This window comes from Phyllostomus hastatus, unplaced genomic scaffold (genome assembly GCF_019186645.2).
Source record: "Phyllostomus hastatus isolate PE091 unplaced genomic scaffold, TTU_PhHast_1.1 phas_contig_1, whole genome shotgun sequence".
Classification (NCBI taxonomy): Eukaryota; Metazoa; Chordata; class Mammalia; order Chiroptera; family Phyllostomidae; genus Phyllostomus; species Phyllostomus hastatus.
This window is the reverse complement of record NW_025333498.1, coordinates 31130893-31141010: the sequence shown is the minus strand read 5'-3', so window position 1 is coordinate 31141010 and position 10118 is coordinate 31130893.

Genomic DNA, 10118 nt, shown 5'->3' with positions numbered 1-10118 from the left:
TCTTCTATTTGTTTCTTCAGTGTCTTACAATTTTCCATGTACAGGTCTTTTACATCCTTGGTTAGGTTTATTCCCAGGTATGTTATTTTTCTGTAGCAATTGTGAATGGGATTTTTTAAAACATTTGCCTTTCTGTTAGTTTGTTACTGGTATATTTCTGGATATTAATTTTGTGTCCTGCTACTTTGCTGAATTCATTTATCAGCTCTAGTCATTTCTTGATGGAATCTTTGGGGTTCTCCAGGTACAGTATCATGTCATCTGCAAACAATGAGTTTTACTTCTTCTTTTCCAATTTGGATGCCTTTTATTTTTTCTTCTTGTCTGATTTCTGTGGCTAGGACTTCCAGTAGTTTGTTGAATAAGAAGGGTGAAAGTGGACATCCCTGTCTTGTTCCTGATCCCAGGGGGAATACTTGTAATTTTTGCCCAATGAATATGGTGCTGGCAGTGGGTTTGCCTTTATTATGTTGAGGTATGTTCCCTCTGCTCCCACTTTGCTGAGAGTTATTATCGTAAATAGGTGCTGGATTTTATCAAATGCTTTTTTTTGCATCTATTGATATGATCATGTGCTTTTTATCCATCATTTTGTTTATGTGGTATATCACATTTATTGATATTGAAAGTACATTTGTGCTTTCTTTTTTTTAAATCAACATATAACAGTATAGCTTAAAGATTACCAGTCTTGCCTTAGCCAGTGTGGTTCAGTTGATTGGAATGTCATCCCATAAACCAAAAGGTTGTGGGTTCGATTCCCAGTCAGGGCACAAGCCTGGGTTGCAGGCCGCGGTCCCCAGCAACTACACATTGATGTTTCTCTCTCTCTCTCTCTTTCTCCCTACCTTCCCTCTCTAAAAATAAATAAATAAAATCTAAAAAAAATAAGTGTGTATTCTTACATCAGTCACTTTCAAGTCACCCCCGTTTGGTGCATTACACCTGTTAAGACATCATGTCCACTGCTCAAAACAGTTCTGGACTCATTGATTTTGACACCTTTCAGTGCTTCTTCCTTTTTTTGTTTCACCTCTTCCGCATGGGCAAAATGTTTATTTTTGAGGACTTTTGTCATCTGGGGAAACCAAAAAAAGTCATTCCAGGTGAGATCAGGTGATTAGGGAGGGTGGAGCACAGGGGTTGCCAGTCTTGGTCAAAAACTGCTAAACAGGCAGCGTGGTGTGGGCAGGTGTACTTGTAAATCACCCATCATGAAATGGGCAAATGCACTGGAACAGTCTTCAAAAAAAATTCTCTAAGCCAAACGCAGCCTCTCACAACAACACCAGCTATTACACTGATACAGATGGGTTCCTAGAACACTCACCTAGCTAGGGAAACCTACACTACAAGGAACCCACCCTTTTGAAGTTAATTCTGTTTCTTTGCCCCCCCCCACCCCATAATCTTAAATTCAGTACCAGAATCTGCCTTTTACATGTGAAAAAGTTTATCTCTAAAAAGGTCTCCTCAAGGTACCACAGGTAGTTATGAAGCTGGCTCTGGAACTGGGTTCTCTTAATTACCCTCCAGTCCTATTATATTTTCTGATTATTAACTTATACATGTTGTAATTAAAAATACTTTTCAAACAGTATGCATGGTATAATCTGATTTAAATTCTTTAGGCAAGTATGCATGGCCTTGGCTGGGTGGCTCAGCTGGTTGGAACATCATCTCATACATGGAAAGGTTGCAGGTTTGATTCCCTGTCAGGGCACATACCTAGGCTGCGGGTCGCATGAGAGAGGGGTCAGGATGGATGGATGTTCCTCTCTCACATGGATGTTTCTCTCTCTCCTCCTCCTCCTCTTCTTCTCTCTCTAAAATCAATAAACATGTCCTTAGCTGAAGATTAAAAAATAAAGTGAAATAAAAATAAATTAAATTAAAAATGTATGATGCACAGAAATGAGTTTGGAAAGATGGATGACAATGGTAATCTTGGGATGGTGGCCATGCAGTGATCTTTCATTTTCACAGCAACTTTATTGAGGTATAATGCACATACCATTTGTAGAACTCATTTCAAGTGTAAATTCAGTGGGTGTTTAATATATTCATAGATGTGCACAACTATCACTTAATCAGTTTTAAAACATCACCCCCCAAATAAAATCCTATAGACATTAGCAGTCTTTCATCACATTTATGCTTTTTATCCTTATGTTGTATTTTCTACAAGTTTTGCAGTAATTGTTACTTTTATAATAAAAATAAACAAATATAAATTATAGATAAAATTAAACCAATATTCACTATAAAATAAATATACACAGGTAGTAGAGAAAAGTATTTCAAAGAAGGTAAAAATCACAGTTTTACTCTTCCCAGGGTAAGGAGCCATATGCATTTTAGATAATGTTCTCTTGGTCTTTGCCATGCGTGTTCATATGTGTAAATGCACGCCATTTCCTCTTACTCTTCTCAGTTACATTGTGAACATGTTCAGGGTATGATTTTGTGATGGATTTGAACCTATGTATATACCACAACTTTTAACAGCATCTCATTATTTCCTTAGGATAGATTTCTAAAAGTAAGAATCTATATCATATTTTCAATTGCTACGTAATTTAAACTGCTTCCAGTGGCTTGTCCTACTCAGCACACCCTTCACTCCCATTGTCCCCATACCTCTGATCCTTGCCAGTGTGGACGTTGTAAAAATTCTGTGTTTTAATTTGCATTTATTTGATTGCTAGTGAGGTTCTACCTTACTCATAAATATATCAATTATTTGTATTTTTCTAATTTTCTTTTCAGTTAATAACCTTTACCTCTTTTTCCATTAGAATGTTAGTGTTGTTTTTACTGATAAGAATATAAAAGCTTTCTTTCTTTTTATCTTTCCCGCAGAGCACTGAAGGTAGAAATTCTAATCTATAAACAACTTTTAAAGATTAACATGGTTTTCACTTGTTATTTCCCACATTTTTGCAGTGGAACTGGCTCCCTTTCTCTAGGGGGCTTTTCACTTCCATGGTAACAAAGAAATTACTAGGGATAAAAGAGGGGGCAGTCTGAAATTTCTTATATTTTTATAAAATGGTTGTTTGCCAGTTTCATTCTAAAGCTCCCAAAATAGTATTATATTTACTACCAATAATATTAAAACTGCCTTTGATCTTCCTAAGTAGCCCGATAAGTTGTGTCCCACAAAATTCACCCCTCCCTACAAAGGGAAACATCACCCCGGAGCCTAACAGCACAGGGGTGTATAAAGTGCTCCAGGTGTCACTGCACTTCTCTCTTTGACAAACATGAGTGTGTGCGCCAGGGAACAGACTGGAGTTTAAGTATGACTCAGTTCCTCCTAGTGTTCCTCCGCAGAGTACAAAAGGTTACCAAATCCTCCAGTTTCTAACACAGAGATCTAATTTGGAAGGAAGAAAAGTAAACATCTCACTTTTTAACAGCTGAAGACGTTATACTGATCACATCTAAGAAACTGGAGTTTCAAAATATTAAATGTGAAAACATTTGAATCTCTTTCAGTGGAAAGGATGTTGGGAGGGATAACAAGTGCACTGTGCAGAAAAAGTGTTGAAGACAGCAATTGTTCCTGGATAAAAAGTGGCCACATAACCGATTTGGTGAAAAGAGGGAGGAAAAAGGCAACTTACTGATCTGAGTGAACAAGGTCAAGGTTCCCTGTTGAGAAAAAAAAGGGTAGATTTGTTACAAATCAAGTGTTCCTCAGAAGTTCTGCCACCATGAATTCCCTGCTTCCACCTGGTCTTCAGTCAGTTGTGTACCAGGCACCAGTAAAAATTTAATTATCAATCACAGCCTTAATCAGACACTATTTGATTCTGAAAAAATTTACAAATTGCTTTATATTTTTACAGTCCTCACTAATCAGCCTTTGAAATAGAATGATGGGGCAGGGGTTTTCTGTTTTGAAGAGGAGGGTATTTAAAGGTAAACTTTAGCTATTATGTCATTCAATTCCTGCGTATTTCAGCAAGTATCTCTAAAACATGGACACTTGCTTACCCAATTGTAATGCTGTTATCCCACCTAAGAAAATTAATGGATTCCCAACAAAATGAATGATTGATTATTTAGTATGTCCAACCCCTAGTTCAGATTCTAATTTCTAGATTTTCTCAGAAAAAGTCTCTTATCAAATCAAGATCTAGACAATGACTATATATATCATTTGGTTGTTGACCTGTTATTAAGTCTCCTTTAGTTTTGAGATCAAATTCTTTAATCCTCTCTTTCTCCCCAACCTGCTTACTTTTGTTGTTGTCGTTGACAATGATGATTCGATGCCCTTGATTTGTTGGTGAAAATGCGTCCGTGGGAGCCACCTCCATTTTATTTTTTAACTGCTGAAGAAAGAGAGGCTTAAAGAATTTGAGCGGATTGCCCCAAAAGAGGTAGTTAATCAATTCAATTCTAGTCTCTGAGTCCCATTCCGGCAGGCCCCTCACCATGGACCCTGTTGTCCTGCTGTAGCTGGACGATGTCTATCATGTTAGCAATCTGGTGGTTCCGAAAATGTTTTCACAAAAACCTCATACCCTACTTTCTCCATGTTTGTTTACATTAAAGTTATTTCAAAGTTAGTGTGGATTTAGAATTTATAGCTTGCTTTTCTCCAATGCCTGGCCCATTGAAGTTACTCTGTAAATGTTACTTCTAAAAATATGCCAGAATTAATAGAAAAACTCAAGTTTCTCAAGAACAAAAGAAAGCATGAAAATTTCATAGAAGATCAATAAGAAGTTCTAGTGTTTTCACTCACAATTTGATGCAAAACTAATAAACAGAAACACACATGCACATACCCCAAAAGTTAGGGTCACATGTTAAAAACTTCGAAGACCTCAAAAACAACTTCACTTGCTGTAACCTATTTTAGTTAAGCAGAGCTTGTATCTTCCTATTGGTAATAAAATTAGTACATGGAACAAAGCATGGTCATTGGCTCTTTTGATGTCCCCAGGAAGCACAAAGGTGGAGAGGACATGGAAAAAATGGCAGAAAACACATCCTTTCTAATCCATTTCTTACACTCTCCAGAGAAGAGGGAGAGAATGAACAAAACCTTCAATCCATTTCAGAGGCTCCAACTTTGTCCTTTTTAACAAGTCAGCCAACAAAGCAGTTTTTTAAAACCAGTTTTAGCTAATAGGGACTTTTATTTGCATATGCTGTATGCAATCCTCCTGTGATCCAGAATTCTGATTAGAAATTGTTGCTTTCAAACACCACAACTTCCTCACATAAAAATGAAAAATTCTTGGTCACATTTTCCCCTCAGTCCTTATAAGGTTGTAAAACCAGGGGTCACCTACCATTCTCCAGAGTTTGTTTATTTCAGTCCTTTATTATATCCAAAGAGGTTTAAAAATATTTTTTGTTACAATGGAATAGATTTTTCATGGTTGCTGCTGAATCTTTTCTTTTTCTTTTTGAGAAAGAAGGAAAAAAGCCACTTGTTTTGAAAAACATGTTTTTAAAATAATTTTATAGATTGCAGATTTTGTAAATGATCATGTTAATTGTTGAGAGGGGGTTCCCAACCTTGTTAATGTCCTCTTAGCATTAGGCTTTTGTTCCCCAGCTTTGAATATGTCATTTTCTCCCACAGACTGCATTTCTAGGGTATAATTGCTGTCTCCATGTAAAAGACAACTCATGTGCATAAATTTCCACTCACTAAAACAAGCCTCTGCCGCCCCCTAATTTTAATGCAGATGTGATCCAGGGGGTAGAGTTACTCTTACTTCCCCAAGCAAAATGAACAGATTACACATTAAATATTGTCTTTGGAACCAGGTGCACAGAAACAACCAATTACCTAGACAGCTCATCAAGTCCTGATATGTTTACCACATTGTTTTTTGTTTTCTCTTTAAACATTTGGTGAATTATTCTGAGGCTTTCATTTCTCTCTAATGAACAGAATATACTTATTAATAAAGGCCCCCTTTGTGCGACTCACTAACAGTTGGCTCACAAAAGCCTTTAAAACCATGTTTGAAAGTTTCTGAACTGAACTTGAGGTCCTGAGAAGACAAAGCCTCCTTACTACAGAGAATATACTGCTTCTGGTTCTTCCTCTTTGCTAAATAATTAATATCTAGAAATAAAGGAGGAGAAGGGGCGTGAATTTGTGAAGAGGGAAGATGGAGGAAGAGTCCTCTGTCCCTCCTTTAGACATTTTTTTTATTGTTCATACTTAAAAGACAGTATCCATATTAATGTATCAGATTTTGGTCACTGGTCATTATACCATCTTGAATTTTTATGCATATCATTATATCCCAGGGTTTTTAACCAAAAATGCTGATGAATTCAAGAGCTCTTTCAAGACTTGTTTCTGTTATTCCAAGAGACTTTTACCACTTCCTAAGGAGGGGCTGTTTTAAATTTCCACAAAGTCATTAACCTCCCAAAGAATGTGAAAAATAAATAGAGTGGTATGGCAGCAAAGATGCAATTGGTGCAAACTATTAAGAAGGCTGGTGGTGGGCAGGCCTGACAGTGGAAGATGTTATTGGAAACCCCGTGGAAAGGCTTAGTGGTAAACGGCCTGGAGATCAACAATCTGCTGGTTGAGTGGTTAAGTAAGACTGCCTTAGTGAGAGTAACCCAGCCTTTAAACTGTTTATCCTCCGAGCTCCTTTGGGAACTGGAGGTGTGTGTGGGGGGGTGCTTCTAAGTGAAGTAAGTGAAAATGTAGAGGAGAATCAACTCTATCTGTGTGTGTAGGTGACTAGGTCCACAAACTCAGTATAAGTCTGATGTTTTTCATTTTAATAAAAATAAAGTTAAGACATTTTAAAGACGTTGAAATTTTCAGATGCGGGAATAGAAAAAGAACTTGAAATCATGAAGAATACTGCAAGTTATTCTCATATATTAAGGCCAAGTCGGAAGTTGGTACATGGTCTGTGGGGGGCAACTTGATACTATATCACAGGATTGCAAATGCACATGCCCTTTGACCTTGCAATTCCATTCCAGGAATATTCCCTGCACATACCCTCCCCCAATTGTGAAATGATGTATGTACAAGGTTTTCATTCTAGCACTATATGTAAAAGTCAGAGGTTCAAAACATTCTACATGTATCAATAGGATACTGAGTCCCCAAATTTTGATATATCCTCACAGTGGAACACTATGAAGCTTTAGAAAAATACAAAAATTCTCAGTATATTAATATGAGCTCCTCAATATAGCAGTAACTGGGGTAGAGGGGAGTCAAAGTTCAAGAAATTGGGTCATATGCTACCATTTGAGTTAAAAAGAAGACACATCTATACTAGATAGTATAATTGGACAAAATTCTTGTAGTGGCGAGGAGGGAGGGGTGGAGAGTGGGTGACAGAAATAAGTGGAAGGCAGAGACAGGAATAAGATATTTCACTACTCTGAATAGGAAAGAGTTCAAAGTTTCAAAGAAAAAAATGCTAGGTCTGGAGTGAGGCAGCCCTGGTTCTGCACACTGGAGCTAGCACTTTCTGACTCTATAACCTCCATTTCCTTTTCTTTTAAAAAAGATTTTATGTATTTCTTTTCAGAGGGAGGGGAAGGATGGGAGAGAAACACTGATTGGTTGCCTCCTGCACACCAACTGGGGCCAGCCCACAACCCAGGCATGTGCCCTGATTGGGAACCAAACCAGCAACCTTTTGGTACATAGGCTGGCACTCAGTCCACTGAGCTACACCAACCAGGGCTCAGTTTACTTTTCTTTAAGTGGAGAAGATAATACCACCTTCCCCGTGGGGGAGCTGAGGAGATTTGATGAGGACACACAGAGGGCATGGAGTGGGAGGGGTACAGGGCCTGGGGTATGTTCAGTATATGCTCGTGGTTTACCATTCCTCCTCTTATTAATATTAGCACCACATTCTCTCACCAATAACTGGGTATTTAGGGGTGAGGTTGGAAAGTGATAGTGGGAGTTATGGAAGTGATTACTAAACCAGTGCCCTTTCAGCTCCAAAGGGGTCTCCTGAAGGAGCCCATATCATCAAAAGCATGTACAGATCACCTCTTCTCTGCACCTGGCACTCTTACCTGCAGAATCATTAACAAATAAACACCCTCTCCTGAGCTTTATATCATGCACCTCTCTATCCAGGTTCTGATGAAAAATGGAAAAATACTGATTGGTCTGGCTTAGGGGCAGGTGCCTCTTTCTGGGCCAGCCCTCAATGGCCCCTCAAGAAATTCAGCTCTCGCAGAGACCACACTGTTGGAGTGGGGAGGAGCAGATCCCACGGGGAGAGAGAGGACGTCTGCTGGGCAAGAAACAGCAGTTCCAGCTACAGAGCTTTCTGCAGTATTTCTGATTTTAAAAACAGGAGGAGGGAGGGAAGAGAGTGGATGTTTTTGGTACTACCTACATGATCACAGGCAGCAGGCTGGGTGGTTTTGCCCTGGGCGTGCAGTGAAGGAAGGCAGTGCTCCTCACTAATGTATGAACTTAAGAAAGTAGAGAAAGAATAATTTGCCAAGCCAGTGGACAAAACCTTGAATTTAATCTCCAGGAGTCCACAAATGTATTCCAAGTGGTCCTGAAAACCCAGAAATTGTATTCAGGAGTTTGTTTGTATATAGGAAGGCCCATTTTTCTGCGGGAATTCAGAAGTTTCATCAGATTCTCAAAGAAGGCTGTGATCACAACGGGATTACAGGCCCCTTCAAGGCTGACGAGGATAGTGTGCTGTGACACAGGAGTCAGGATTCAGCCGACATCGGAAGCAGGGGCCCATCAAAAAAGTCTTTCCAAAAGAACACAAAGAATGGAAGAACTACTGCTGTCCTATGGCTGCTGCTTAAGCTGCCATCGTGGCACTTGTTTTTGTTCTGCTGTGATCACCTTTATTGTAACCCAGTGCTCTTCTCTAAGTTTGTTGATTTTCGGCCGATCTCTTTTGTTGGGTTAGCCTCATTCCATGCAAAAATGCCTGTAAAATCATAGGTATATTGTGCCATTTGTACTTTTCCCCTAATATTTGGTAAGAAACTTATTGCTTTTAAAATTAAAGATCATTTGTATCATTTCCAAAATCACTCACTGCACACACAGAGGTGGGCTTATGGCACGTCAGCAAACACTGTCTCTAAGGATTCTAAAACTCACATCACACATTTCATTTTATAGAGAATAAACTTGAGGCATGAGGTAATTAATGGAACTTATTAGAGATTCTGGAAAAACTTTAAGTCCAGTACTGGGTGACGTTGTATCTGCTAATGACTGGCCAGACTGTCAATCTCACTGCTATGCACGCAGTTTACAGAGATTTTTAAATGTTCTCATATGTCTTCACATGCAGAGAATCAACTAGACTGGAGTAAAACCTTGATCAATTTAATACTCTGGTAATGATCCCAGTAACTGAGGAGGAGGGGAAAGCCAGTGAGTTTCTCTCTACTCAAATTCCATCTCATTTTTATTTTCTCTTAATGTTTTTTTTTGAATCCCAAGTTCCAAAACCTGTCCCCTATTATGCAGTGCAAACGAGAACAGATGGGGAAAAGTTATGTTGGAAAGGGCTTTGGAGGGCCACAGAGAAGAGAAATATGACTACTCAATGTGTCACACACCAACTTGCAGCTGCCACCAGTCCTTCCACACGATGCTCTGCGAATGGGACCTGCAAGCCCGCCCATGGTACTCGGAAGGAGCAGGCAGACTGCAGGAAGGGAGCACAATGTCAGAACAGTCATTTTACTTATGTTTCCTTGAAAATATGAATAAAGAGCATAACAGCAGCACAGCCAACAAAAGAGATCGGCCGAAGGCCAGCCTGGAAAATAGTGAGCTGTGCCCTCGTGAAGTGTTAGCCAACGATCAGCATTAGCTTGCCTTTGTAGATCCAAGACGTGCCTCAGCATTTCTCAAAGTCGCCTTTCAGGCCTTCTTCTTGTCTAGAAATTATTTTTCTACAAAGGTCTTACTAGCTTACATGCATGATGTGACCTGCCAGAAGTATTTTGCAGCACTCACAGGCTGCTTATGCATTCATTAAATTTTTCAAGGGCGAGGCAGCAGACCTGGTTTCAAAGAACAGGCCTGTGAGTTACTAACTGTGAGATTTTCGGCAAGTCACCTAACGTCTACAAGCCTGTGGTTCATC